The sequence below is a fragment of the Canis aureus genome, chromosome 6, assembly GCF_053574225.1.
Source record: "Canis aureus isolate CA01 chromosome 6, VMU_Caureus_v.1.0, whole genome shotgun sequence".
Classification (NCBI taxonomy): Eukaryota; Metazoa; Chordata; class Mammalia; order Carnivora; family Canidae; genus Canis; species Canis aureus.
The window spans coordinates 61,352,203-61,361,480 of NC_135616.1; the positions used below are offsets into that span (position 1 = coordinate 61,352,203).

The following is a 9,278-nucleotide window of genomic DNA, read 5'->3' on the forward strand; positions in this document are numbered from 1 at the left end:
ATGTATAAAGGATGTGTGACTGAAAAAGCAGGGTCTAATTTTATCTTATTTTTTTAGATTGAGAGAAAGATTAACATGTTTATGGATGAAGGACAAGAAAGGAGATGAAAACAGAAAGGTCAGTTCATTGAGCAAGAGGGAGGAAGACCTCAAGGGCACAGGGAGTGGGCTGGGCTTGTAAAAAGCAGAAACAGGGCAGGAAAAGGTAAAGGTTGCATTCTGTAAGTTCCTTTCAAATTGAGAACTAGGAGAGACCAAGTGCTCTATGCTTTCATGTGAGAGAAAGGAGAGACTAGTTTCAACTTGTTTACTGTTGGCTTTTTTTTTCTGAGAACAGAAATAGGGTCTTCCAAAAGAAAGACTAGTTAAAAGAATTAGAAAAATAACTTAGTCTTTATCTTGGTTTTTTATCTGAATAATTGCGCCATTCCAGTTGCCTTTTGTAAATAGACTCGGGGTTACTAATACTATAATCTTGAGTAAAACAGAAAGCTGAAATGCTTTCTTTCAGCCCTGCCAGCCTAAAGTTGCAACGGGCAGTAATTATTGAATAATTATTATAAGTAATTCTCCTTAGATTACACTCAAGGGCAACCTTTAAAATGATGTATTCATAATACTTAGCTAGTTTCCTTCCTTTCTTCCTTCCTTCCTTCCTTCCTTCCTTCCTTCCTTCCTTCCTTCCTTCCTTCCTTCCTTCCTTCCTTCGAAGCCATGACAAAGACATGGAGCCCTTGGAGGGAAACAAATGTAGGGAAGGAGCAAAAAGATATGCTGAGTATACAAGGCTGGGTATAATATAGTAACTCTCTGATGCCTATGTTTGATATATAATGAAACTAAAAAGTGAGAAAGTGAGAAAGTGACTTAGTAAAGCTGATGCAGCTGAGAAGTAGCAGCTGGGGTTTTACTCTAGAACCCATGTAGTTTATACTATGCCAGCCTGGCTGCAAATCTAAATTTCCTGACTGCTGATCCTAGAACTCAGCCTCTCAGAACTGTGAAGCCAGATGATGAATTCTTCCAAAGAATGGGGAAGCAAGATGGCAAAGTGGGAGAAATTCTAGCTTCCAGTGAAGAAAGCAGGCCTCTAGTCCCCGGCTGGCTACATGCTTTTCTTGGGTAGCTTTCCATCTTCTCTGGATCTGTTTCTGTATCTGAAAAAATCAGAACTTTGATTAGATGACTGTTAAGATTCCTTTCTAGCTCCTAAATGCAGAACCTCACTGTACCTGTTCTTTACCATGAAGGCTCAGCCTGCTTTCCAGTATGCTATATGGTTTCTTTTCTTTTCTTTTTTTTTTTTTTAAGATTTTATTTATTTATTTGAGAGGGAGAGTGACAGAGCACAGAAGGAGTGGAAAAGGGAAAAGCAGACTCCTTGCTGAGCAGGGAGCCCAATGCAGGGCTTGATCTCTGGACCGTAGGATCATGACCTGAGCCGAAGATAGACACTCAACGAACTGAACCACCAAGGCACCCCAGTTATATGGTTTCTAAGAGTCTTCAGGATAGAACGTTTATCCACAGCCATGAAAAGCAAGATAGGACAAGATGCAGTTCATCAGGTCGGAGTTCTGGCTGCAACCAGCCTTAAGTAACCAGCAAGAAATTCCTAACTACCAACTTCTGGTGCCTCTCTGAGTTAGGAATGGCATTGGTGAGCATGCACTCCCTTTCTCATGTAAAGGGATTGTCATTCTGTCACCTCTATTCTATTTTTGGTTTTGTGTTTTGTGGCAATTCTCCTATGAGATTGTAATGTAAATAACATTTTAAGGCAGTTACAAAAGATAGAGTAAGTGTCATGCTCTAAAATACATGAAGCAGCTTTGGAGAAAGCACATATTGTGGGCCATAGATGACGCATGCACATGTGTTAAGTCAGAGATCATCATAAGGGGAAATGATAGCCGGTCACCCCATCCTCACCTTTTACACGTCAGAGGAGGTCTTCACTGCACTCCCAGATGACCCCTAGAAACTCTGCCTGTACTGAGGTGCAGGGACCGGCCACTGCAGCACGCATATAGCAGGGATAAATTACACAGAAGACCCAAGGGTGGGAACAACCCAGTCAACAGGGGGTCTAAGGAGAATTTTTGCCCTCAACATTTAGGTTGGAAAGCTATGTGGGAAAGGGAAAGGGGGAAATGCATTTAACTGTCATAAATAGGTTAGTTCAATAATAGAGCTGAAACCCTATCTATCTATCTATCTATCTATCTATCTATCATCTATGTTTAGTCCCTCAAGGTAACAGAGACCTGTTCACCCACATGGCACATTAGAGGAGATCATAAAACAACAAAACCACCAGATCTGGAGCAGTCTGAATGAAACTGGGATGCAAGAACCTACAAGTATCCAATTCCCCAAAGACCAAAATATCAATTTCAAGAATAGGAGAAAAACATCAGTTGCTAGAAGCAAAGACGAGCCTCCTAGTGAGTGGGTGAGTAGATATACATGCAATGCTAGTTTAATCATTAGGTGATTTCCTTCTGCTGCTTCTCTTTGTTTAGAGTAAGCTTAATAACTTTAATTGGAATTTAATAAATTCCAACAATAAAAATGATAAATTTAGTTGGAAATGTCAGCGTTTATTTAAATACATACATATCAACTTGCCAACTGCGAAGAAAACAACATTAGTCAGACTTACCTATGCTGAGTATTCAACACTGGAAAAAATCTTGAGAGTCTCTCCTAACAGGGGGCAATTTTTAACTAACATCTCTACTGGCATTCTCTAATCATTAGCTTATTTATCCTGCACAACAATTCTATAGTTCCAATTTTATTTATTTATTTTTAAGGAGACCCCATGCCCAGCATGGAGTCGATGTGAGGCTTGAACTCAGGACCCTGAGATTAAGACTCAGATGCTCAACTGACTGAGACTCCCAGGCATCCCTCTGTGGCCCTAATTTTAAACATATGGGGAAACTAAAGCACAGAGAATTTGAGTAATTTGCCCAAGGACACGCAGACAATAAAAGGTACAGCTGGGATTTGAACTCTAGTGTCATGGGTCCAGAATTAGACTCTATACCAGTATTCTATACCACGTTTCCAATGGCATTGTGGGCTTACCATATATGGGACTTAGAAATAAAATAAATGAGCAAAAGAAAAAAAAAAAAAAGAAAGAGAGACAAACCAAGAAGCAGATTCTTAACTATAAGGAACAAACTGATAGCTACAGATGGGAGCCAGGTGGTGGTAGGGTAGATGCAGGTGATGGGGATCAAGGAAGGCATTTGTCATGATTAACTCTGGGTGTTGTATGGTAGTGTTGAATCACTATATTGTACACCTGAAACTAATATAACAGTGTGTTAACTATATTGGAATTAAGATAAGATAGTAAATAAAATACTTATATGCTGAAGCTATTTATGAATGATATCATACTGGAGGGAAAGCAACTATACACTATTGCAACATTAAGACAGGGAATACCATGTAGATTGGAGGTGAGGGAAGAGTTCTCTTGAAGAAAGGCCAAACAAGATAAAGGTCAATTGTGGATACCTGCCAATTGGCTGCAGTCCTGATACTCTTTCAGTCTTTTTCCAAGACCTTCCTGGATCAAGTTTCATTATTGCTTCTGGAGCCCATAAGATAATAGATGTTTTCAGCCATAGGTAGTATAACTTCTCGATGATTCCAATGATTTTCTGATGGCTACCATGGGGGCTTCTACTGTAGCCTGGTGGCGTTCCTCAGAAGCATGAGCATACCCTGGCTCACAGTCTAGTCTTACAAATAGAGCAGAGAATGACCTTACAAATTATACATACGTGTTCAGTTTTTTTCAATCCCTTTCCCTTTGTCAGGTCCTCTTTCTTTTTTTTCAGCTCTCTTTGGGAACTTGAGTTCAATCTGAGAAAGAGACTATGGCTGTGGCTGGCACAGCTACACTGACCACAGACTGCCCTGCAGTCCTCGGTCCGTTCATGTGCTGTTTGGCCAGCAACTGTTTATCCCATCATCCTTGGATGGGCCTGAACCCAGATGCACTGTCTTGGTTTTACCATTTCATGAGCAAAAGAAGGAAGAAGAGATGCTGTCATGTACTCAGTAGTTATCAAGTACTGCCTAGAGCACACAGAGGGTTGAGATAATCTCCCTAGATAATATTAATAAAAGGTTATCAGTTATATCAGTGAACATAGTTTCAGCAGAAAGATAAATGGAAGGCAGACTTCAATGTGGAAGAGTAAAGAGAAGTTAAGGAAATATACAAGGAAAGGAAATGTTGGCATCTAAGGTTGGCTAAGGCAAAAAGGAAAATAAGCTGGTGGCCAGAGAAGGAAGTAGAGCCAAGGGATATTGTTTTTTACTTGATGATTGGGGTGCTATGAATGTGTTAGCAAAAAGGCGGCTAACAGGAGATGAATAGCAATACAATTTTGGAAGAACCTCAAAATGTCATGTGGTTAACCCCCTCTTCTTTAAAGGATCACACACAAACATAATAATGGGTTTCAAAGCTCTTTGTTAACTAGTCAGCTGGCTTTAATTTCATTCTAATCAATTTTCCTAAATTTCCCTTCGCATTATTTGTGTAATGAGGTCAGTTAATGATATGGTTTTGATTTGTATTAGTAGAAAACCCCAAAACCCCTAGCCACTTTTCTCATATCTGTTGTTTTTCTTATGTAAAAGTTTTGCTTAAAAATACATAATAATTCAAAATCAGATAAATTATCTTAAAGGAAGAACAGGGATTAATTTGTGTTTCTGTGTATATATATGTGTGCGTGTGTGTATATATATATATAAATATATATATATATAAATATATATATATAATCAGTCCCAAAGATGTTAACAGGATATTAAAAGTGAAATAGGGGATCCCTGGGTGGCGCAGAGGTTTGGCGCCTGCCTTTGGCCCAGGGCTTGATCCTGGAGACCCGGGATCGAATCCCACATCGGGCTCCCGGTGCATGTAGCCTGCTTCTCCCTCTGCCTGTGTCTCTGACTCTCTATCTCTCTCTCTCTGTGACTATCATAAATAAATAAAAATTTAAAAAAATATTTAAAAAAAATAAAAGTGAAATAAACTGAGTTTAATTTTTTTTTTTTAGTTTATTTTTAATAAGCACTAAGGAATTAGTGGAACTGTTGTTATTTCCAAGAATAGAGATGTTAAAATGTCAAGTTAATTCTTGATTATTCACACAGCTGGAAATAGACTTGAGTCAAAAATCCAAAAGGATAAATTAATCATGCATTTAATACACATTGTTTCTGGAAGGTTTAGTGGAATTTCCATTTATATGTGGAGATTCTGATGTTTGAGAGCATTTAAAGATTTTCCCCCAAAATGAACCTGCATGTAAATATCTACCATTTAGTTAGATTTACTCTGGTGCTGCTGCCAAAAGCCAGGCATATCCAAAGCTACATCTTCCTGATTATTAAAGGAAAGTGATTATCTTGCTAGTTTATACTGGTACTTAAGGTAGGCAATTGCATTAGCTAAAAATGAAGTTGGTTTACTATGTAAAAAGTGTTTAAGTATGTCAATGAAGAATCTACCTAATTAAGTACAGGAAGTGACAACATTGGTCAGAATTTTTAGGTACTAATGAGAATTAACTTTACATTAACACTGGATTCTTGTACACTTTGCAGATTTTTCTATGCTCCCACTAGATCCTAGGCATTTATCTATTACTGCATTATCGATATACGCAGCATGTTCCCCAAGAGCATATTTTTATGTAAGCTACAAAACGGGAGTTACAAGCTGCTATTTGCACATTTTAAAAAAAAATTATTTATTCGTGAGAGACACACACACACACACAGAGACACAGGCAGAGGGAGAAGCAGGCTCCATGCAGGGAGCCCGACATGGGACTCGATCCCGGGTCTCCAGGATCACAGTCTGGGCCGAAGGCGGCGCTAAACCACCGAGCCACCCAGGCTGCCCCCAAGCTGCTATTTGGAACACATAAGAAAAACATTGGACCCGGACCAATGGGTAATAAGGTGAAGTCTTCTAGAGTAAGTGATCTATAAACTGAAATGTGAAGGATTGGCTTGAATTTTAGAGGAGCTTTGGTCATGGTTATGCTGACTGTAGAAAACAGGCAGAAGAGATCATGATACTGGTGTGATAATTGGTAATTCAGAACATCTGGTGTATTATTCGGAGGTTTCAAGCTAATGTGCCCTAGATCTAGTGTTATGATGTGAGTTAACAGATATATTTGAATCTTGATTTACCAACTCTTGATGGGAGAGGGGGCTAGATGCAATCGGGGCCAATTGCCCCTAGACACAATATTAAAAAGAAAATCACAGGCCCAAAATGTCATTCTTAGGCCAAGTCATCACACCAGGGCTTAATACCTAACCCAATTGCCTTTCAAGCTCCCCCTGAAATATAAGTCTTAATCAGTCAGTCAGGAATTTTCTGATCAGCACCAGTAAAGTAATCTGTCATAGGCGCCCTTTCTATTCCTCCAAGGAAGATGACATAATCCATCTTATAAAATCCTCTATCCTTCCCCCTAGGGGAAGGCGACCTTGCTTTTTTGGCTCATATCTTTCTTGCCTCAAAGTCCTTCATACAAGAACCTTCCTTTTTTTTTTTTAAGATTTTTTAAATTTGTTTATGATAGAGAGAGAGGCAGAGACACAGGCAGAGACATAAGCAGGCTCCATGCCGGGAGCCCAATGTGGGACTCGATTCCAGGTCTCCAGGACTGCCCCTGGGCCAAAGGCAGGCGCTAAACCGCTGAGCCACCCAGGGATCCCCAATAACCTTCCATTTTTACAACTCCTTGGGGCTCCCCTCTACTTGCTAGACAAAATGCTGCCTGATTCACGAATTGCTTAGTAAAAGCCAATTAGATCTCCAAATTTCTTCAGTTGAGTTTTTGTTCTTTTTTTTTTTTTTAAGATATATTTATTTATTCACGAGAGACACACAGAGAGAGGCAGAGACATAGGCAGAGGGAGAAGCAGGCTCCAGGCAGGGAGCCCGATGTGGGACTTCATCTCAGATCCTGGGATCACACCCTGAGCCGAAGGTGGATGCTCAACCACTGAGCCACCCAGGCGTCCCAAGTTTTTGTTCAACATAAGCAACCTTGTTGATTTCTCTTCATGTGCAGTATATGTATTATGACTTTGCGTGTGTTATGAAGTAGAAAAGTTTCTTGGAAAGCACCACCTTGAAGCACAGAGCCGGTGTGGCTACCACACGGAGTGAAAATTTGTGAGGGAGGAAAATGAGGATACAAAGCGACCATGGAAAGATCACAAAGGGCCTTGTAAACCATTATAAAGATGATAGGTAGCCATTGAATGGATTTAGGCATAGAACTGACATGAAATTCACATATTTGGAAAACCACTATTAGATGCGGGGACAGAATAAATCAGAAGGAAGGCAGACAAACAGCAAGGGAGATTGGTTAACATATTCTAGCAATTCAGAATTATGGTTACTGGCTTGGGGAAAAGATTAAAGAATGAAGGAATGTAGAACCTGGAAATTAAGTAAATAATTTTACTTAAAAGGTAAGGAGGGCAAAAGGTAAGGGTCAAGGATGGCTTGCAGGCATTTGGTTTAATCAATAAGGTGGATGATAATAAGAACAGCTGATGTTTATTAAACACTGTTTTAATACTCTTATCTATGGGCATGCCACCATCTCAAGAATTGTATCAACTCATTTAATTCTAACAACATTTCTATGAGATAGATACTACATAATAAACCCATCTACAGATGACAGAAGTGGATCCCAAGGACAAATTATCAGTGAAAGATTAGAACCTGGAATTGAGCCCAAGAAGATTGGCTGTAGCATCTGTTTTCTTTACTAGTACTTGGGTGCGTTATACTGTCTCAGGTGCTACTCCCTAAAATTGAGAACACAGCAAATGGAGCTGGTTTTAGTATGAAGTTGAGTTCAATCTTGGACCGAATTATGTCCCTGTTGAAGCTCTAACCTCTGACATGACTGTTTCTGGGGATAGAGATTTTGTGAAGATATTTAAAGTTAAATGAGATCATAAGGGGTAGGGTCCTATCTAATAGGACTGTAGCCTTATAGGAAGAGGAAGGAAAAAACTTTCTCTCCTCACCCTGCCCCAGCCCACCATCATGTGAGGATAGATACATGACCTTCATCAAAAGATGAATGGATAAAGAAGATGTGGTTTATGTATACAATGGAATATTACTTAGCCATTAGAAATGACAAATACCCACCATCTGCTTTGACATGGATGGAACTGGAGGGTATTATGCTGAGTGAAATAAGTCAATCGGAGAAGGACAAACATTATATGGTCTCATTCAGTGGGGAATATAAAAAATAGTGAAAGGGAATAAAGGGGAAAGGAGAAAAAATAAGTGGGAAATATCAGAAAGGGAGACAGAACATGAAAGACTCCTAACTCTGAGAAACGAACTAGGGGTAGTGGAAGGGGAGGTGGGCAGGGGGTGAGGGTGACTGGGTGGCAGGCACTGAGATGGGCACTTGACGGGATGAACGCTGGGTGTTATTCTGTATGTTGACAAATTGAACACCAATAAAAAATAAATTTATTAAAAAAAAGAAAAAAAAAGATACATGACCTTCAGTAAATCAGCAAGAGGGCCTCATCAGAACCCAACCACACTGGCACCCTGATCTGGAGGAGCCTCCACTACTTCTAGCCTCCACAACTGTGAAAAAATAAATTCTGTAATTTAAACCAACCAGTATATAGTATTTTGTTAGGTTTAGAGAAATTGGCCTAATATCACACCTAACATCCCTAGGGGTAGGGGATCAAGATTTAATAGGTCTCCAACTCTTTCATATCACAGCAATTTATCTAGGGCACATTAGCTCAAAAGGTCTAATTTACTAAATGTTCTCAATTGCAGATTACCACACCAGCACCACGGTCTCCACAGTCCCTTTCCACCATCACCGTAACAACTACAAAATAGTTTTCAATAGCTCTGCAAACTAAGGCAGACATACCTGTCCAAGAGGAGTTGCAAGTATGAACCTGTTACTCAGAAGAGCCACTGGAATGGAAATATACATTCGGGAGTTATCAACCTATGGGTAGAAAGTTGAACCATGGAAACTAATGGGATTGACTGACAAGAGTGTCTGTAATAAAGAGAAGAGGGCTGATGATGAATCAGGCCCATAGAGACATCAATGTTTAAGGAACAGACAAAGGAAGACAAGCTAGCAAGAAAAATCTGAGTAAAAGGGGTTAGCAAGGAAAAATAGAGAAAGTAC

At 39.7% G+C, this 9,278-nt stretch overlaps 1 long non-coding RNA gene across 1 annotated transcript; it reads right to left on the minus strand.

Annotated features, from left to right (window-relative positions):
• Positions 1-374: 374 nt before the first annotated feature.
• LOC144316223 (uncharacterized) lies at positions 375-9,275 on the minus strand. The gene is made up of 3 exons (XR_013382082.1): positions 9,009-9,275; positions 3,538-3,764; positions 375-1,157 (listed from the first exon to the last, which is right to left on the minus strand). It is a non-coding gene; the product is annotated as an uncharacterized LOC144316223 (long non-coding RNA).
• Between the last annotated feature and the right edge of the window lie 3 nt (positions 9,276-9,278).